Source organism: Aptenodytes forsteri, unplaced genomic scaffold (assembly GCF_000699145.1).
Source record: "Aptenodytes forsteri isolate BGI_AS27 unplaced genomic scaffold, ASM69914v1 Scaffold1, whole genome shotgun sequence".
Lineage (NCBI taxonomy): Eukaryota > Metazoa > Chordata > Aves > Sphenisciformes > Spheniscidae > Aptenodytes > Aptenodytes forsteri.
The window spans coordinates 3,060,322-3,082,967 of record NW_008795035.1 but is presented as its reverse complement, the minus strand read 5'-3'; the positions used below and the strand labels follow the sequence as shown (position 1 = coordinate 3,082,967).

The 22,646-nt window shown below is 35.5% G+C and overlaps 2 protein-coding genes across 3 annotated transcripts in view; one reads left to right on the top strand and one right to left on the bottom strand.

Annotated features, from left to right (window-relative positions):
• The window catches only part of FAM227B (family with sequence similarity 227 member B), a 92,304-nt gene that overhangs the window by 34,522 nt on the left and 35,136 nt on the right, over nucleotides 1-22,646 (top strand).
• The window catches only part of FGF7 (fibroblast growth factor 7), a 31,208-nt gene that overhangs the window by 7,102 nt on the left and 1,460 nt on the right, over nucleotides 1-22,646 (bottom strand). The window lies entirely within an intron of this gene.

Genomic DNA, 22,646 nt, shown 5'->3' with positions numbered 1-22,646 from the left:
TTTAACCACTTGGTGCAAATGAAATAACAGACAGTTGATATAAAATCCAGTAGAAAAAACCTAAAGAAACAAAACAACCCTTTAGGTTGACACAACAGTTTTAGTGGGTGAAATATGGATCGGTTTTTGGAGACAGTTTACATAATAAATGAGGTGAGTTTCCTGGCATTCTGGTCTAGAATGACAGTTGCTCAGTACCTTACAAGTAGACACTTTTGTGTCTGGACTTATTCCATGACTGTGGCCTGGAAGACAGGACAGTAGCTCGGGCTGGAAATTTATGTAGAAAAGTTGGCATTTAGCTACATCATTGATACAAAATTGAGCATTCTCATGTGAGAGAATTCTTTCCTGGCAAGTGGTATTTGATAATTTTGGTTTTAATCACCTGATATTAGGTGATTAAATTAAAAAAAAATCTTTTTCTGATTTAATTAATATTTTCACATTAACATTTTCATTTTCTTTTTATTTGTTAAACTTTTTTTGCTTTTACAGCACAACAATACTGTGACATTTTATTTGTTTTAACAAATCTTTGCTTTTATTGCTACACAGTCTGTTTACAGTTTATATTAAACTGATGTCTAACTGTATGCAGCCATAGCTGAATAGGCAGAGTTTCTTTGTGTTTGCCTATAATATCCTCAAATAATATCCTATCTATAACAAAGTAGCGAGAGCCTTGTGATTTAGCAAAATCGGGGCATTTTGCCTTTAATCATTTCGCAGCCAAGAGGCTGAAAAAGCAATTGCAATTCTTGCTTCTGAGAGCTGTAAGGAAACCAGTAAGTGCGGCGCATGACTGAAGATCCAGCAGGTGGTAACAACCAGTCCAATGGGTCTTCGGAAGAGAAGAGAGAGCAGAACCGCCGAGCTAGATCTTTTTTCACACGCTAGGGAACTGCCCCAATATGTTGGGTGATAAGATTGTTCAGGAAGATTTCGGAAGAGGTTTTAAAGTACACATTGTGTTCAGTCCCGCATCAGCTGGCTCTTTTTCCAAACATTTCATATGTTGCTGATAGCCCCTCAATATTTATCGCATAATGTTTCTAGTCACTGCTCCTCGATTTATTAGTATCAGAGGTTCTGTAGTCATTAATTGAAAGATAAATTTTGGCATCCATTACATTTTTCAGCAAGGCCGACAGCAATTTCATCCCAGTATTTTTCTGTTCTGTCAGGTACATATGTTATGAGAAAATGTTTAAGGGTAAGATGGAAACTGCTAAGAAGACTTCTGTAGTCTTCTAAATGCTGGAAAGAAGGGAAGAACAAGAAAAGGAAAAGTATGGTTTTTAAGGAAAGAAAAGCAAAAGCAAATGTCCAGAAGCTAGTCGTTATTCTACATTCTTATTATTTCATTTAAAAAAAATAGCTAACATATCTAATGCTGATTTTTAAAATATTCTAAATGCTTTACAATACCAAATTTTGTGTGATATTACAGTACTTTATTTCTTGTGGCCCCTCTGTGCACTGAAGTTTGAAAAAACAGTCTGCTGCTGATTTTTCGGGGTAGGGAGGCTGGCACTGACAGTTAAACACTTGTGAGGAACGTGTTCGTGAAACACCCTTTCCTAGGCAGAATTGTCTTAAGGCAAAGTATGAGGAATCTCAAAGAGGGAAAGAGGGGGCAGAAAAGGCTTGGGTGGAGAATAAGTCAAAACAAAAAGAAACTTCTAAATTTCACTAACTTGTGTTTCTAATTTATTAAATTTGGAGCACGTATTTATGAATTCAAGTGACCTTTGCAGATGACTCAAGGCCAAGAAAAATGCTCTCGTCATTGCTTACAAGACAGCGTTTAATGGTATTTAATGTAATTTGTTCTTTTGTTCTGGGATTTAATAAGTTAATGTTTGTGCCTCTTAAAGCAAGAAAATACAAATCACGATGGTCCATCATACAGTGTTGTGGAAAACTTTCATGGTGTTATTAGCACGTGCGTGCACTTGGTGAGCCAGCAGAGTAAATACATTCATTAGCTGGCTTATTACACTTGAAATGTTTTTCCAGAGGAGTCTATCAGTATTTGTTTTCTGACAGTAAATGAATACTTTCTTTGGATAGTTTTGTAAGTCATTGGTTTCAGGAAACATTACCCCTTTCTACCTCTTTGAAAAAAATAGTGTGTATATTGTGAAGTATTTGTTTGTGCTAAAGTTATTTTGATTCTTAATGATATTTTTAAATGGATGCGTCATAAAGTTCATTTTTAGGTAGATCAATTAGTGTGCTCATTCTCAAATATAAAATCTAATAGTAAAAAATTTACTGCAAATAAAGGTATTAATTTCAGAGATATTGTAATATGATTTAATTCTTTTTTTACCCTTCTCCATTATTAAATTACAATTGATAGAAAGTAGAATTTGCATTCGTATTTGTATTTTGTACTTTCCTTAGCAAGCAAGTGACAGAGTTTCCCAGATGGTACCTCCTAAAACTTATGTTCATAACCTTTGTAACTAGAAATAGATATACAAGTATATGTTATAATGGTTTTCAAAGCAGAGGTGAGATTGTCTCCACCCCAGGAATTTTCTGTCTATGGATATGATTTTAATAAACAATCAATTATGGTAACAGAAAACAAGCTGGTACATACAGTCACTATCACTTTCTTTTCTTAACTGTCATATGACAGCTTCTGCTTGTGATACTCAGAATTTGGATTTATGGCATAAACACATGTAAAATATGTTATTATTTATGGCATGGACCAATATGAAAGGCTAAAAAAGCTTTTATTTAGAGGCTTTGTGCTGTATCCATGAGTGTGTTCGCTGTGCATGTGTAGACTATCTGAAGCACTCGATATGAATATGACTGTAAAAGTGATCTGCACATAAACAATGGATCTGTCAAGGATTTTCAGTGGAGCAGTTGAAGCTACTGCTTCAGTGAGGTGCCAGACATCTGGATATCATGGACAAATATTCAAAGCACTCAAAACTCCTGGTTTTGTCCCGTCTGTAATTTCCAAGCAGGAAAAGTTGTAGTTGTCTGAGGGAACATGATTAACGATAGATATTCCTTGAGAACTTGATGCAGCATATTGTTCAAGCATCCTCAAATAGCAGAATTTGCTTATAAGATTTAGTCTGGGGGCAGAACATGTTTGATTAAGCGTAAGTAGCTGATGTTTAACTTTTTGCAATTCATTGGGCACAAAAACAGTAGGCATACTGTATTAAAAAAAATCAACTAATTGCTAAACAGAAGACCATCAAAGTATTTTTTGTACTTCGGTGGATTTTCATTTATTGATCATTTTAAAGATTCCTTAAAAAATTAAGGAATAAATTTCTCCACTGTTTGCCAGTCCTACAAACTGATTAATACATGCTTTGCTAGATACAACAACTTTATAATAAACCATTGTCCTGGTGGTATTCAACAGTTGACAGAGAAGTTAGTTACGGAATTTGAGCTGTGTCAAGGTTTCTGAAAGAAACTGCTAACTTGATAACTCGGTGAAGGTAGTATACAAAATGCAAGATGAGAACCAAACAGAAGAGAGAAGGTACAACAGGGGACTAAAATGACTGTGTAGAAAGGCTGTTACTTTACTTACAAGATCTGCTCTTTGCATGTGTACTTGAACTTGTGGGTGTTTACCTTTATGACAGAAAGGGAAGGAGTAAGCTGAGTTCCACTCTTAAGTCTGCATTGTTCAAAGTACTTACACAGTTTCACATGCGTCATCAAATGTATAATCTGGCTTTCTGAATATGCATTACTGGTACCACAGCATGAAAAGAAGAGTCTGGTTTGAACTTCCAGATTGATGTTTAGGAAATACTCCTTCCTTTTTACTTGCAAACTTACCACATTTGATCTGCAGCAGGAAATATTAAAAGCCATAATACCTTTTCTAGTTATTTTTCAAAGTGAATAAATGTAAAGCAGTGCTCATCAGTTTACAATGCTCAGTAAAGCTTACCTCCGCTAATTACTGTAGCGAGGATTTCAGTGACCATATTGCAATGAATTATTGCTGAAGAGAAATAGCTTAGAATTTCTGAGTATTTTTCCTTATTGTACAACCTGTTTGGCCTCAGTTTTTCTATTAACTCTCTGCTAATGTTGGTGAGTTAGATAGGTTTCTAAATCAAATGCTTCATTCTTCATTGAAAATGGTAGCGTAGTAAGAATTGGTCTAGGATATTCTGATTCTAAATTGCCTTCTCTCCTTCTGTGTACGTCTCTTTGGAACATCAGCGCTTTGGACCACTGTCTTTCCAATATTTCTCTTGATTTGATCTTCACAACCAAAAGGGGGTGCCATTTTTCACTGAAGTAGATTGTAAAATATGGAACTTTTCAATTTAGAGGTCTGACTTGTGAATAGCAGTATATAGTAACGACTGAATAACACACTGCCCCAGGCAGTCATTCACTTGTGAATTTGTCATTAAAGTTATTAGAACCCTTCACTTTGCTGATCTCCACTGTGCATTTCATATAAATATTTTTTTCATCAGCCCCTTATACAGCACGTAGTCATTTCTCATTTTTGCAGGAAATTACATTTCCCTCCAATAAAAATTGCCTTGGAGCTAAACATATGGTTATAATGAAAAATAACATTATTTTTTAGAATTAATAGTGTCATGTAAAATCCAAGTCTTAATCCTCAGTCTGAAAAAGTACTCTCTTATTACAGCATTAATAATTTACTGTTATTAAAAATAGAAAAAAAAGGGTGGAATGACTGTTTACAAAATATAATTGTTTCCAAGCAGTAAGAAAATTAATGATTTAATAGTTTAGAGCTAAACTTGTACAACAAATGCTTTCCCTACAGCTCAGATGAAGGATATTTCTAGTGTTTAAATCTTTTGTGCCAATTTCAGTAGAATAAATGATCTTTTCAAGCTTTGCAGACTTTTAAAAACTAGCTTCAAAATAGCAAAAGTAAATGTAAACCACTGCTAATTAATCTCTTCACAGCAAAATGAGATACATCCATTTAGTGGTGCAAAACTTCCCAAATTTAGAGTTTAGGTGCCTACAGCTATTTTGATTATCTGAAACCTGGAAAATTCCACAGAGCCTCCTGTCTCTCCAAATTCTTCCGTAATGCAAAAGTCTTTAAATATATTAATATATAATATGAAGAATAATTATTATATTAATTTGTTCTTTGATATTTGTTACTATGCTATTCTGTGTTTTCGTCTAGTAAAGAGCCGGTGGTTTGGTGTCTTGCCCCAGCATCTTTGCTGATTAAATTTCCTTCCCCCTTCCTGGGTAGAATTAGTGATCATAGTTGACGTAAAATTAGTCGTGTCATTTCTGTGGAAGACTTTTTCTTCTGTTTTTCTAAGGAAAACAGGAGTGCATATTCACATACCTTTTCTGTGTATAAGAAATCGAATGATTCATTGTCTGACTTGTGTTCTGAAGAACTTTAATTCCAAGTGTATTTCACGTGCTGTTATGGCTTATCACCTGTATAAGCTGGCTGCGGGCAGTTGCAAAGGTGGCATAAATATAACACGGCACTGTGTGCTGGACTTATTCCGTTAAAGGGGGCAAAAATACATCCAAGACAGAACCTGTTCTTTTTTTCTGTGAAGTATTCCCTCACCCTCAAGGTCTAGCTGTTTTGTTCTGCGTATTGTACTGTCTCCAGCTGTTCCTGTGGCAGCTTTTCTAGTCCCTGAAACAGGCTTGACAGAAGGAATAGCAGAGCCGTATTCTGGGGACAAACTGAATCTAAGAACTGCCTTCCTGTTCTTTCAGGATAACTTAGAATTATACATTGTTGACAAACATTACTAAAAGCTATTATTAGATTAGATTCTAATCATAGAATTATCATAATGACATTCTTGGTGCTGAAAACTGTATTATCAGTTTAAATATAAAGTAAAATGCATTTTTAATAGTGAAAATGTTCCCAGATGTAGCTAATAACTGAATTATTTAAAATAAGTAAAATTCAGAAAGTGGACGCATAAGAAAGAAGGTGGCTGCAGTATTCCAGAGCTTGAATGTATACTTAGGGGCCTCTGGCATAGGAGCAAATAATTTTAAATGGTTTGAAATTTTGGACGGTAAAATTTTGTTTCACATGGTTGAGAGAGCACTTAATTCATAAACACCCCAATCAGTCCCTATTGCAAGAGAGAGACAGCTTTTCCCACTCTAGGTAGTTATGTTAAATGTAGGGCAAGCACTGCCCAACTGAATACGTTTTAGTTCAATTTCCAGATCAGATCTGCTACTTGATGCAGGAACAGCTGAAGCCAGACATGTAAATATACCAATTACAGTGTCTACAAGAACACAAGCAGGCAGTACGTAATTCCTTTCAAGGTACAAAATGCAAGAAGCTGCTAAGAAAATCATACTAACCCCTTGCTGCACCACAGAGTGGGAATTGATAGAAACCATCTGGCTCACTCTTTCTGCCTTCAAAACACTACTGGACATATATTTATATGATATGGTCTCTCAAATTGTTCTGGTTTGCTGCCGACAAATAATTTAGATTTAGTGGAACTTTCAAAACCTATATTAGACCAAACACTGAAATATAAACTAATGGAGAAAATTAAAAAACCCTCAAAATCAAAACCAATCTAATCATTTAATGCAATTCTGTTAAATAAATTAGGATTTTTGTACCTGATGTTTCTCCTGTCTTGCTCAGTATATGGATCAAAATGTGTGTCAATTATCCAACAATGTTGTGGTTTGTTTTTTTTTTTTTCAAATAGCTTAATAATTCCTTGTCTTAATTTTTGCCTAATGTCATTAATTTACTTCTACTTACACGCTGGTTTTACCAGTCTAAAAATTTTGTCTAAGATGAAAGCCTGACTTTAGGGAAATCAGTAGAGTATTTGCCATTACACACAGACAGCACTTCGGAACCTCTCTCTTTGTTTACATGATCAGATATTTAAAAATGTGTTACTGTCATCCAGTTAATCTTTAGTTCCCTTGTAGCTTTACAATTCCATATCAAAACTGAGAAAAACAGCAGGAGCAGCAGCAGTGGAGAAAACTGTTCCTCTGATTCAGGACCAATTGCTATTACCAGAACAAATATACTACAGGAGCTGTGGCCAAATTTCTCTTGTATTTTGTATTTATTTGTGTGATTTTTAATCTGCCTTTTTAAATTCAGCTGAATTATCCAGTTTGAAAATTGGGGGTCCATATCAAAACTGAGAAAAACAGCAGGAGCAGCAGCAGTGGAGAAAACTGTTCCTCTGATTCAGGACCAATTGCTATTACCAGAACAAATATACTACAGGAGCTGTGGCCAAATTTCTCTTGTATTTTGTATTTATTTGTGTGATTTTTAATCTGCCTTTTTAAATTCAGCTGAATTATCCAGTTTGAAAACTGGGGGGTTTTTTCAGTTTTGACTTCAAATGCTAGGATGTAGAGAAAATCAGGTGTTAATGGTTTTGAGTTTGATGACACAAATATTCTTGCACACACTTAGTTTTGCCCATGTGCATAATATCAGGAAGTCGGTGAGAAAACTATTGCGACCAGTGTCATGTAAATATTTTCTAGAGTCCACAGCCTTCCTGTGCTTTGCTGTTCTCAAGTGTTACATCGAAATAGTGTCCTAGCTTTTTAGTGAAAGTTACTTGTACCCTAAAAGCAGAAAGAAGGACTCTAGGACTAAGGGCTGCACACATTCCAGTGTGTTGTGATAGAATAGTATGATGTTATCTTCTGAAGAGAAGTTATCAGTCAGAGCTAAAATGTAAAAAGTCATGGAATAAAGATAACCGTACGGAACACTAACAGAGCATAGGATTAGCCAAATTATATGAAAAGATATATAAGGGGGACATATGAAAGGGAAACTATGAAGTTAGAAAGCTGCCTTGGGTTGTTATCCACTGCTCCTTTGCATTATCACCAATAACCCCACCTACAGGCTAGTTTAAAGGGAGGTTTTTCATATATATCTATCGCTGCTTAACTCCACCTTTAGTTACTGAAACATTCTTAAAAACCTAGGCCTTAGTGACTCAGAAGACCAAGTCTCTTAAAAAGATTCTTTAAACGTTTTGACAGAAATTGCCCTAAAACAATTAAGTTAAATTTAAAAACGTTAGTAAAATCGGTATGCCATAACCGTTGTCTCTCAATTAACCAGAGGAAAGTATTTAAAATGTGATAGAATCTACTTCATTTTCTTTACCAACTAAGGAAAGTTTCTTGTGGCCCTGAACTGCGTAAGGCGGGATGCGAGCTCTCCTGTGCCCGTAAACTGCAGTAGTTAGTTTTCTTGGCTCTCAGAGCACGCAGGTACTACTATATCACTATATGGTGACTGTTTATAATAAAGTTATCTGTGACCAGTTTGTTAAAGGATTTAATATCTTAAATTCAGATCCATCCTGGCAGCTGTATTATTATATTGGCAGAATTCCAAATTTCCATCTCTGACAATAATCGAACAACTTGTTTGATAGACTACAGTGCAGTGCACTGGCATAAGCATAAAGACATACTTTTCTCTTGATCTTGAGACAAATGGAAGATTTCATACCACTCAGGCATTTGATAACATCTTCAGACAGAGGCCTTTGGGAATGCTTCACTTTTCAGTTTCGCTGCCACAATCCGCATAATTCTTATTTTGCTTTTATATGTATTGGTGTCATGAAGTTTTGATGAGCTCCATAGAAGTAATGCGTAAGCAATCTGTAGCAGAATATATGGACCCCTTTAAAATCTGGAAAACAGCTGGTCTATGATTTGTAGATGTTTGAAAACATGCAATTCACCTAATGGGCTTAAACAAGGACCTTGTTCAAGCAGGGAAGAGTAAAATGTTCTCTGTAAGGAAGCGGAGTAACATGGTAGAGATTTCTTCCACAGGTTCACAGAGCTAGAAGACTCCGATAAAGGTTAGTGGGGTTTTAATATTAGACTATAGGCCGGGTAGCAGAAGCTGTATGTGCAAATAAAGGGTTTGCAGCTCTTACATTTTTATTTTGTGGAGGATTTGCATTAATCTTGTGTGATTTTGTGTTGGCTGACTCAGTTTGCGGGCCTTTTTTGATTCTGCATTGTATTTATGATCATTTCTACTCCTTATGGTACTGTTCTCTCCCGGTGTTTGTAACATAAAAGCAAAAGAAAAGTTTCTGTGTAACATTCAACTCAGCAAGAAATTTTAGAACGACAGAGGCCTTTGGGAATGCTTCACTTTTCAGTTTCGCTGCCACAATCCGCATAATTCTTATTTTGCTTTTATATGTATTGGTGTCATGAAGTTTTGATGAGCTCCATAGAAGTAATGCGTAAGCAATCTGTAGCAGAATATATGGACCCCTTTAAAATCTGGAAAACAGCTGGTCTATGATTTGTAGATGTTTGAAAACATGCAATTCACCTAATGGGCTTAAACAAGGACCTTGTTCAAGCAGGGAAGAGTAAAATGTTCTCTGTAAGGAAGCGGAGTAACATGGTAGAGATTTCTTCCACAGGTTAGTAGAGCTAGAAGACTCCGATAAAGGTTAGTGTTTTAATATTAGACTATAGGCTGGGTAGCAGAAGCTGTATGTGCAAATAAAGGGGTTGCAGTCTTACATTTAGGTTAGTGGGGTTTTAATATTAGACTATAGGCTGGGTAGCAGAAGCTGTATGTGCAAATAAAGGGTTTGCAGCTCTTACATTTTTATTTTGTGGAGGATTTGCATTAATCTTGTGTGATTTTGTGTTGGCTGACTCAGTTTGCGGGCCTTTTTTGATTCTGCATTGTATTTATGATCATTTCTACTCCTTATGGTACTGTTCTCTCCCGGTGTTTGTAACATAAAAGCAAAAGAAAAGTTTCTGTGTAACATTCAACTCAGCAGGAAATTTTAGAACTGCCTTGAAGACCATGAAGTTCCAAGAGCGCAGAGCTTGGCTGTACCCATAGTGGTATGTTCTAAAATATATACAAAAAACCTGTTCTTGGTAAAGAATTTGCTATGCTTTTTGCTCTGACTGAAACAATTATGGCTATTCCAAGCACTTAAAGTGGTGAAGAAACCTTCTCTTTCTTTGCGTAAAATATTTGTGACTTCAGCTGTATTGCAACAAGGAGCTAGAGAAAAAGTACTGAAGTTGACTGAGAAGACTATTTTTATCGGTTTTTACCACACAAAACAAAACAAAGTGCTTCTGCTGTTCTTAACTTGGTCTTTTTGTGCCACCTTAATTCCTCCATGACTATCAATGTATTCTTGATTCATATGTGAATGCAAACGTTGTATGGTAGAAAAAATTTTACAAAAATAGATTATATTTCTACTATAAAATATATATTCAGTATAAATAATGCAATCAGTTTCTACTCCGTATAGAAACGTGGATCTGTGGTTTTAATATAGCTCCAAAACCCTTCCATTTATATCTTTCATACAGAAATATAAATCTGCACATATATTTGAAAAGTAATAGCTAACTATTTTTCAAGTTGAATATCCTAAATTGGGTATATTCTGGTGTATTGTGCTCTTAAGCCCCTATCTTGAGTAGAATAAATAGAGATAGCAACATTACTCCTGGATAGATGTTGGGAAGATACAGATAAGTCATTCTGACTTGAAAGTCAGGAAGAGATTAATGGTGGAACAGGAATTTCATTTTTCTCTATGCCCAGTCTGTATTACCAAGGTTATGAAACCATATCTTAAAGTAAAAGCACATGGATTTGCAGAAGCAATAGTTATTATTCGGCATCTTTTAAAATTAACTCCTCAAACCATTGATAGGCATCAGTAACAAAACTCTTACTGATTTCAGTAGAGCCAGGCTTTTACAAACGGCATATATTTGTCTCTTTCCTAATATGGGTCTTTCAACTCTTGAGCAAACTTTTCCTAATGAATCACAGGGTTAGAGAGCTTTTCCACTAGTCAGTAACTTAACTCCTCCACAGCTGTGCAATATTTTTACTTCCAACAGCAACTATTTAGACTATTAATGATAATTCTCTATAGTTCATCAGTAAGTCAATATGAATAGAACAGCCACATTTTGACTGTATGTTGAAAAGAGAGCTACTGGGGTACTTCTCAGTGATTACTTTCTCATGTGTTGTTGAGAATGTATTTCAATTGAATACCATGCACACAGAGAAGGAAATACTTTTTCATGTATATTCTATTCATTTATTTCATTCTATGTTAATGAAATAAATATGGCACAGTCTGACAGGGCTCAAATCAGACTTTTTTGTACAATACCACCTGTGAGGTAAATTGCAGCACATGTGATTACAATAGGCAATGTATATATAATTCTTTAGGGATCCACTAACAGAGGCTAGTTTGGGATGCAGCTGCCAGATAGCTGTTAAGAGGAAAACAAAGAAAGAAACCATCCTGCTGTGATGGGTCTGGAGTCAGAAAAGAGTAAACTCATGAAACAGGAGCTATAACTAGCAATTCTACTTTGCTAAGCTGAGTTCAACTGAAAGTACCCATAACTGCATCGTTGAAGTATGAACGAGAAGACAATATAAGAAGTTGTGATCCAAAATCTTCAATATTTACAGCGCTGTATACAGGCAGAAATACCCTGCATTTTTCTGCATCACCTACAGTGGGGTTAGGACACATTCTAGCTTCGGAATTCACGTAGGTAATTGTTTTGGGAAATAAGCATGATTATTTTCATGTGCAATTTGTACAAAAGTAATGTTTGTCAAATATTCTCATATATGGATAAGGATACCCTGAACAAAATGGTATCACAGACAGAAAAAAGTGAACAGCTAATGTGAAAAGGGAGAAAGGGAAAAAAGATTTTTGTAATGGCAGTCATACATTTTAATTTAGCCCTAGCAGGAGAAAAAATTGTTTATCTTATGGATACAAGATGATCACTTGCAAGTGATTAGGAGAAAGTCAGGAAATATGGGTTCTATTATTTATTTGGTCTCACACAGTTGCGTAACAGTGGCTACTTGCAGATTTTTGAAAATACCATCTGAAGTGATTTAGAAATGTAAGTACCATATATATGCTATGGGGTTTAGGCTTAAGTATTGCTTTTTGAAATGTACTTGAAATGTTCCCTTGAGTACTTGTCAGCACTTTTAGAAGCACTTTGAGAAAATTCTCTCAGGGATGTCTGCAGATCCTGTCTGAAAAGGACAATGTACAGAATACCTACTCGTGTTTATGAAATATTTTGTTATATAAGAAGAAAAAGTGGGATTAGTATTTAGTCTTATTTTGGCAAAGGTAGGTATTTATTGCATTCCAAATGTTAAACAGTTCTGAATAATTTCTCCAATAATTTCTCACAATAATTATGATAAATATATCTTCTATCACTAGATCATTTTCTGCTTAAATTATATAGCCATTGGAACTCACAGCGTTCTCTTATTAATCTGGTTGGATCAGAGCTAGGCTGTTCTCCACTAAATTAGTGGGTTTATGACTCATATGTTATGAATCACCTGAAAAATTCTGCTTTTGGTCTAGTTTGGTCTAATGCTAGTTTTATGATTTTGTTATAGATAGGTTTTGTTTCCAATGTTCCTTCTGGATGAAAATGCCATTTCAGAAATTCTCATGAAATTCAGAGCGTGTCCTAGAACAATATGATTAAAATAGATGAATTCAAATTCAAAACACTGGATTACTTGGCTAAAAAAATTAACAGAGCATGATTTCCTTGAAAAATGTGGTAACAGTTTCCTAGAAAGATGTGGTAATCTTTTTTTTTTCTTTAATTTTCTTGCATGACAGTTATGTTCAGTAATATAGACTGAATTTCCCAAGTCACACAAAGATGCAGTCAGAAATGAAGGCAAATTAAATAATTTTAGTTTGGTATTTATAATCAAGTAGCCTGAGCACCGGTTTGCTAATTTGAACATTCTGATTGAAATTGGTGTGTAATAATTTAAATGAATGGTTTTATTAATAGCTGTATTATTTTCATTGCTCTACTTAAGAGACATTTAAAGGAACAAGTATAAGTAGCCTAGGACTCTTGCCGTTTACTTTATAATTTGAGGAGACTCTTCTAAGGCTACTCCCAAAATTCATGTAACATTTGGTTTCCTCTGAACTAATAAATATTAACTACAAACTCCAATACCAATTCACCCAAACGTATGGCTGTTACCCTGTTAGTAAGGTAGGAAAACATGCCAGACTGTTTGTCTTTTACAGCCTCAATAAGAAGATTTCCTTCCTGACTGCTGAAACAGATGCTCAGACAGAATGCTCGGCACTCTGCAACGTAGTACCAGTACTGCAGGGGTGGCAGGGTGTGAGAGAGAGCAAGAGGCTCCGAACACCTGTGTGGTTGATTGCATTAGTAAGTGGGAGGAAGGAGGGCACCGCCAGCCCCTTGTAGCTGGCCAGCAGCGAGAAAGGAGGGTTCCTTACGGGGAAGAGGCTCTCCATGTGTTTCCCACTGTGGTTTTCTCCACGTTTCTTATGTTGTCTCTTACCTGAATGAGGTAGGTGGTAGTATTTGTTTCCTGAGTGGATGAATGGTCTTTTTGGAATCGTAATTTGGACATAAGGTATAAGAAAGTTCCTTTCTTTTTTCTGACTTGTATGCAGTGTTTTAGAGTACTCTAAAGAAGAGGTTGCTTGCCCTGGAAATTATGTACCTTTTTATTTGGTTTGGATTTTCAGTCTGTGTTGGAAATATTGACCAGGATCTCCATGCTCAGTAACAAATGTAAAAGGTTCAGTTAGAAGAATGGAGCTTACTTTAATTGGAAGAATGGCTTTTTGCCACCGGTTAGTTTGAAAATAGCCTCTTGAAGTTGTATCTGATTTAGTTTTTGATTAGTAACAACACTCGTAGGCAGAGTACTGTTTAAGTATTTGTCACACTTGCAGTTCATATGTTGTCAGAGATGTGCTTAGCACATGGCAGAGATTTCTTTTTGTACTATGTTATAGCATGGTATTGGTAAGATGGTGCTAAACTAATAGAAGCAACAGTGCTGGGTGGGGAATTCAGTTGGGATGAATCTCACTTTGGGCACAGGTATTTGTCCCTGTCCTTATGTGAAGGTAGTATTACAATTTTTTGCTGTAGCATTGGAAAGTGATGTGGCTGTGATGACTTCAAGGCTTTTCCGGTGCAGTTTCCCTACTTAAGCAAACATAAAGGACAGCTGCTGGGAAAGATCTTGTACTGGCCTTTCCCACAGCGTAAATCTGCCTCCTGTTGCAAGGTGGCCATAACAAGCAAGTCTCGATATTTGAATCATGTGCTGGTTTCACACAGCTAGTTCCCTAAATCCTTGTAAAATCTCACCAATAAGCCCTCAAGAACTGCTTGGATTTCTTTGTATCATCTTGCACATTACGTGCAGTCCCTAAGCTGCATAGGCTATTCCAAAGGAAATAAATTAGCATGGTGGAATTGAAGTTGCTTTTGCTGGTGAAAGTTGCAATTTCCACTTACTAGTGCTGGCTGCACACTCTAGGATTCAGTTATCCTTTTTATTTTACTTCAGAGTTTCTGTCGGGGAGTACAACTCTTTTCACAAGGTCTTTGCTGCAGAAGCCACACAAGCGCTGGATGGAATCAGTCCATTCCCCACTCTGCGCCACCTTCTTCCCTTGACTTAGCTAGATCCACATTTTCTCCCAAATCCATCGGCTTAGTGGCTAGCTAGAGAGCTTGAACATTGCCACCCTTAGAGTTCATGTAGACCACTCAAAGGGCAAATCTATCATCGTACTGCAATGTTGTGCATGTGTTATGCAAGAAGCCAGAAAGCTCTTGTAGTGAGCATTTCCACACACCTGACAAGCATCTAAAACTTCACATTTGTCACAACGTTGCTCACAGCTGTGCATACAAACAGCCCACAGAACCATGGCACCAGTTCACCTGAGCAGCTCTGGGACTTCAGCACAGATTCACATGCAACCTTTTCAAAATTTGATGTTGATAGTGATTAATTTTTTTTTTCCCCTAATATCTTCAGCTCTAGATAATATGTAAGTTCCTCTATAATAATTTCTGTCTTTAACAATCATAAAGTTCTCTATTCACTTTTTTTTCTGTAAACAGTTGCTTCTGATTGAAATATCACATCCCACTTGACATTTAAAGGTCATAATAAAAACTTATAAAATTAGCGTGGGTTATTAATGAAAATATGCTGCTTCTTAGCAGGTGTTTTTTTTCTGTTTTGAAATACATTACCTTCTAGTTAGACAAATATCAAAATTCCAACGTATCAAAATGGCCAAGGACGAGTCTGATCAGCTTCTTTTTATAGACTATAGCACATCCCAGTGTCTACTAACACATTTAAAAGAAATCAAGCCAGCTTACCAAAAATGGAAGTAAGGTGAGGCATGTATGCCATTAAAGGTTGAAGTACTAATGCTAGGAAGCTCCTTCAAAAAAACCCACAGGTAATGGGGGTATTCAAAAAGTGTTATGGTTGAACTGATGGAGATGAGTGGTGTTTGTTACTCTCTGTTGAAGTTACTGTGGTTATAAATGCTATGAAATGGTCATGTCTTCATTTATAGTTTTGCATTGATCTATCAATGCTGTGACTGTGCTTAATTTTGAAAGATTGCATACTGAAGGAAGATTTCAGTGTTTTTAACAGAATATCTAGACCTTTTAATCATTTCATCCTGTTTTTGAATGGTCAGATTCCCACTATGGCTTAAAAGAGCAAATGCTCAGTTGGAATAAATTGACATAGCTTTGCTGATGTTAACTGGGATTTACCTGTCTGATCGTCTGATTCAGCCTGTTTAGAATATTGTAGTCTTCTGTTGATAAACTGTGCAGGTACTAGATTCATGTCGTAGGCAGTATGTGAATACTGTAAAAAAAATCCCATTACAATTTAATCCACATTTTGTTCTTTATTTCAAAAGCTAAATAATAGTCAAGAGAGCATATTGATTGCATTGGTATTTTTATTGCTTTTTTGGTGTGTTTTCATGAAGTTGTGGGCCACATCTGTGAATATCCACTTCCAACTTCTCAGCACCAATTGTTACAAAGAATTTTTTCCGTTTGTATAAATGATGTCATGTGTTATGAAAGTTTTAAAGTGTGACAATTCAGTGCTATGATTGTTAACCTCTATTACGTTATTGCCATAGGAATTTTCACTGTTAACTTTTTCTTAATAATGTTTCTAAATTACATACAACAGAAGGCTAACTTGACCTTTCCGTCAGCTCATATCCAGAATTAAAAATTAAAAATAAAGTTAAAGGTCAAAAAAGACAATTGAAATACAGTTGCCAAATATAGTCATAGACAGTCAATTATGCAATGAAAGCAGCGTGCCACCCAAGAAGAGTAACAGCCTTCATTTGCCTAAACTTACTCTGTTTTGATGAGGAAAGTGTTCCAAAATATACTACTAGTTGATACATCTTGTAGTGTGGAACAGTATAATTATATGCTTTAGGATGTCTTGGTCTTCCTGAGCTTTAAGGAAGATGGAGGGGAAAACCAGTTTTGTTCTGTACTCCAGGATCCTAGAAATCTAAAAGAATCACTTTCAGATACACAAACAATACAGAAAGCTGGAAGCTGTGAAGGAAGATAGCTGGATCTTGGTTTTGTTTTGCAAGACTGACTGTGTAAGGAATTAAATTTTCTACCAAATTCTATTTGCCTGTATGGGAAATTGCTTCCTTAAGATTCGTCTGAGCTCTGTGGTTTTCTGTCTAGCTACTGACTTCAGTTATTTTAGTTAATACTGAGTTAGTCGATTAATATTCTAGAATAAAAGTATTTAATATCTATAACATTAACACACAATTCTTTTGTAGGTTTGGAAGTTTTTTCACTAATGGCTTTAAAAGCTCGTTAGAGAGGTGAATAATTCTTTTTCATAGAGGCACAGAGAGTTTGAAGAATTTTCCCAAAGTCTGTAAGCAAATTGCTTAAAAGTTTGGATTAGCCTCAAGTCTCTTGAGTCTCAGGTCAGGGCCACTTCACCACATTTTCTTCAGGATGGAACAATAACATGCTCAATGATACAATACTGAATTTTTTGTACATTCAGAAATTGTAAACAATGGGGGGAAAAAAGCTGTGGGGGAGAAGGGGTTGCAATTTGTCTTTTTAAATGTAACTGCTTCTGCAGTTGGCTGCTAAACTCGATTGATGGTTCTATAAAAATGTAACATTTCTCATTTCTGATAAATCTCAATATTGAGAGATTCAGAAAAACTGCTATGTTACAGCTGAATTACAAAGGTGTATCAAGGACAAATGAATCAGTTTAAGCACAATGTGCATAGATTCAGCTTAGATGTTTTTCACTGCTCATACTGACTTTAGCTCATACCCCAGTTTTGAAGCACACACAGGCAGACATAGCCCTGTTGGTGTGTGTTAGCTCGTGAAGCTGCTGCCTGTGCAGAGGTTTGATTCTCCCCTCACAGAGCTTATGCAATCACTTTGTGTTCAGAGTGAGAAGAAAGTGAGCATAAACTGCTACCGTTCTGACTTTACACAGATTTTTTTTTTTTAGCTGGTAAATATCACAGGATAGACAAGGTGATGAAGATTCATGAGGTAAATTCAGAAGTGATGAACAGTTTTAATTGTGTTTTGTGCCCCCCCCCCATCATACTGTGTCAGTTGAGCACTGATCTGGACATTGATACGTGAGATCTGAAGAATCTTGCTGCAGTGGTTCAAGACTTTACTCCCTCCTTTCTTCTCCTCACTTCCCCCAAAGGGTAGTCTTATCGAAAAAGTCAGTAGAGGCTGTGACACAGGCATAACTCAGCTGCTTCTGTTATCTGCACCTTTGCTAAAACCCATCTTCATCAGCAGTTGATGGTGAAAAGCTGGGATTTGTGATAAGCCTAAGGTATAGGCTAAGGTATAGACATAGAGTCTCTTCTGCTGGTTGAAACTTGAGGGGTGGTATCTACCACCAGTGCTAGACAAAGAGCTAGAGAGGGAGCAGGGAAATCTGTTATATTTAGATCTGATTAATCACTGTAGGAGAGAAAGTCATCCTTGGCACTCTAGGCTAAGTTTTGAGAGGATGCACATACCTTGCCATTTGAATTAAATCTCTTCCTGTTATAATTTAAAAGATTACCAGAGTACTAATGTGAAGCAAAAGCACTTTCACATTAGTGAAGGTTTGTCTTCTCCTGACGTCAACATATTGGTTGAACCAACAACCTCTTGAAAAATCAAGAATGAGGTTCAGACAGACTTTCTGCTTGGTTGGAACACACATAACCCTTAACTGAATCTGGTACATCAATATCTGATTTTTCAGATACTGAATCTTCTTGCTCCTCTATGTAACATGTATTTAAGCAACAGAAATAAAATTTATATAGTGGCACAGCATACATAGTCCAACATTTGTTTTACCCTAAGAAGCATATATAAAATGCTATTGGAAATAATTTTGATTTCTAACCAAGTTTGAGTACTTAACCACTAAGATGTGTATAAAGTGTATTTTCTCATCAGTTAGGGTTTAGGTTTGAACAAAACTGAGTTAGAGTTCACTTAATATTGCTGAAAACTATGACTTGTTGGATTTTGATCAAAATAGAAGTAGTTTTCCAAGATAAACATTTAAATCAAGATTTCAGCCATTTTTTGCCAAGATCTCACTAGACTATCTTTTCTTTTTTTTTAACTTTTTTTGGTTGGCTTTATCCACTGAAAAGAAGAGGAAGTAGGCACTTTCTGGGTTTAGAGCACACATGGAATATGATAGGATCAGACATCTTAGGATTCAGGTTCCGGGAAGGCTTTTCTAGTAACTAAGGGACCCTTTGAAGTCTTTAAAATGAGATTCCAAAGGCAACAGAGCGTGGAAAGTCCTAAAGCATCATCCTGTCGTAGTCATAAATCCTCTTGGATAGAGTCAAAATAAACTGATTTTTGCTGCCTTTTTTTCTGAACAAAATCAAATACAATCTGGCAAAATTCATAAACACAAACGGAAATTAGAGAAGGAGAAAGCAGTAATAAGGAGAGATTTATTTTCTATTAAAGATAGAGTTAACAAATTGCCATATTATCTCCAAGATTTGTTCAGTCACTCTCACTTTTTACAATCATGAATTAAAAAAGTCTGTTTTGTGTGCCCACTTGGATTATTTTACATGAACAAGATACAAAATTTATTTTTTAATAAAAAGCATATAGTTTAGGCTTGGAGAAGGTATAATAAGAGACTGTCGAAGAGAAAAAATTTTATGAATAATGACAGATTTTTCTGGGTGACCTCATCTCTTGGCTGCTTCCTAATTCTTGCTTTAGTTTTTCAGTATGTGACTCAGTTCTCACTCTGCCTTTTAGTTTTCAGAATGAAAGCAAAGCTGTCAGGTGCAAAGTGATTTCCTCTGCTCAGTGGGGATCACTGTCCTCTGATTTGCTGTTTACTCTTGAGTTATCACCTTTATGTCTGCCAGAAGGCTCTACTGCTTTCTGAAGTGTGCACAGAATAACATTCTTCGGGTACCTAACAAGGTCATCGCTGTTGTAAACAGGATTCAATTATTTGCTTTCACTGAAACAGTACACACGTGTTTCTTGGACTAAGTAGTTAACTTCTAATGCGTTTTGAAACAAGTGAATGATAAATACAGATTAATTACAATTGGTGAGTGAGGATTTGGTTCAGTACCTAATTTTGTCATGGAATTTCAATCCACATACATCTAATACAGTAGCTTTTGAATTAAAGTCTTAGGAAATTTTCACTTTCATTATTTTTGTTGTTACTTCCATAGGATGCGTATATATAATATATATTTTATTTTGTATTACTAGAGATGATATACAAAGACCCTAATTCCTCACTGTCTTGGCATTCTTACATTCACAGTCTTGACTGATGTGAGAAGCTCTGTGAATTCTGGCACTTGCCAAAGTTATGATGAAGTTATAATTCTACAGACATTTCTCCATGTGAAGATTGCTCTTCACATTATTTGTGCTTCACAGTTCATGGGCTGAAAACAAGTAGTTGACTGTCTGCAAAACTGTAGGTAAGCTATGATAGTTAAAAATAGGAATTTTTTCTTGTTTTCATTTTAGTAGCACATGTTAGTGATTCAAAAAGGAAAAGGGTTCCTTTTGTTTATTATGTAAGTGGAAAATTAGGATAAAATAAGAGGATACTTCTCGGAGCAACACTTTTCGTACCCACTGGTTAATTTGACTGCAGCTGTTCTGGGATTCCATCCTGAGAACCAGGTCTGATTTACCTTTTACTAACTTTCAGAACTGGAAGTCACTGAACAAGAATAATTGAATGCCCAGATTAATACATCTTTGTAATGGGTATGATTTTAAAATGATGCTTTTCAGATACCCCGGATAAAATAGCCTGTTTTCTAATCTAATGTTAAAAATTTTGCTTAGGGAAGGTGTATTAGTCCAGCTGGGGTTTTCTGGTTTTGTTTTTTTCCGTTTAGTCTTCTAATGTTAAAAATTTTGCTTAGGGAAGGTGTATTAGTCCAGCTGGGGTTTTCTGGTTTTGTTTTGTTTTTTTCCCCTCATATCCTATTATTTTCTTTATGGTATTTTAGTATAGAGCCATAAACACATCTTCAAAAAGGCTTCTTACATGTTCTGTTGAATAGAGGGTATGACAAAAAAGAAGTTTTTCACAATACTAATTTTTTTAGTTTCTCAGAAAATCTGATTTATCAGTGTTCACATTTTTCCAGTCCTCTTTGTCTATATTTCCCTATTCTACTTGTCCAACAAAAGCATTTGGATATTATTTCCTGGTATACAATAGATAAATTGCAGCAAGAGACTTAAACTTAAGATGGTGGGAGACTTCCCACATACTTTAGTTAAATTTAGTGGAGACAGTTCATCATAGCACACAACAGTTACCAGATAACCATTCAAGTATTAATTGTTTTTTCTCCTGATACTCATTGCATTTACCAGAAAAAGAATTCAAGATTTCTTTCACAGCAATATAAATGTAAGGGTTTAACGACTCAAGGTTGCCTTTCTGTAATTTGTAATAGGTAGTTACCATCACAAAATATTCATAAAGTGTTCAGAAAACTACAAGAAAATGGATTGCCTTTAGCACAAGATGATCTGATATTCTCTAATGGTTTCACTACAGAATGTTTCAGGGTGTCATTAGTGTGCTTCAGCAGCATGGGATCCTGCAGAGAATTGAGAACCTTTACTTGAATTTGAAATAATGCTAAATTACTAACAAAGTTTTTACTTTAGCAGCATGGAACTAAAAAAAGCAAATTTATGTAATTATTCAGCTCTATATGCTGTCATAATCTCTTTAAAGTGTTTGTAAATAATAACAGAAAAAATTGGGTACAGTGGATATTCACTTATCTGCAAAAAATTTAGAAGAAACTATTTCAACAGTCAGGAACATTTTTTCCCAGTGATTTTTATGGGAGCAACATTTCACTTTGAAACTAGCCCTATGGATCTCTATTGTAGCAATGTCCTCCTGAAACTCAATGGGAGTCGTCTTGAATATGGACCAAATAATTTATTTGGCTGCTGGCCATGTGTTGTCTTTCGGAGGAATATGGTGGTTCACTACGTAATAGTGTAGGAAGAAAGACATATGGAAACAAATTTAAAACGAAACAGTAACATTAGTCAATGAAGTTTTAACCACACAAGTTGCCAAGCACTTAATGTAATCATGAGGTAAAGAAATAAATTATGAAGCCCGTTAGCCAGGCACTTAGCATGCAAAAGTACTGTTCTTATAGAAAATAAGCAGTCAACTTCAGTTGAAAGCTGAATCACGCTAACAGTTCTTGAAGTTTGATTTCTTTTGCTGCTGCTGTTATAAAAAGCACAATGATATGTACAACCTACATTAAAACTGTATTTAATAGCATCCTTGGAAATGTATTTGTCCTTTCAGTTGACTATAAACACTAGAGCAGCATGTCTCTGGCCCCTTTTCCTTATAACTTTGTTTTGAATTATGCAGTGTAATCCTATGTATTTTCCTGTTGTATCTTAATAAGGTAATGTCTTTTCAAGTAGATGTTATATTTCTCTAAATAAACAATGTATTTGTAATAACATGAAGACCAAAGTGGCAAAAATAGTGACTGTAAAATTGATGCCTTCAAGTGTAAATGAAAGATACGTAGGTATTTGTGTGAAAAATACAGATTAGTACAACAATTTTTTTTTTTGCCAGTTCAAAAATTCTATTTGGTACAGCTTTGCAAAGTATTTTATGTCCATTCTCTCTAGATGAGTCATGTTTTCGGAAGAAAGGGGGGAGAATATTTTTTCAGCATCATGATCATTGTAATAATGAACTGCAGAAACTATAATAGATTTTGTTCCTGGCTTGGCAAACTATCTAAAAGATTTTGCAAGAGAGTTTACATAATTCTTTCCATTGAACTTTCTAGTATTGCATATGTTTTAATTGTTAACTCAAACACACCGAACTTTAGGTAGTTTGCGGACTATATAAATGTGGTTTAATGTTTCATAAGTATTCTGAGAGCAGAGTTTGTGGTTATACATTTTCATACTTACAACCTTAATTCACTTGTTAAAATAGGCTCTCTGCTTGCTAATAGTTACCAGCTGTAACTAATACATTAGCAGATCTACAATGTAGTATTTAAAATGACGCATTTCAAAATCAGTAACAAATGTCCTGC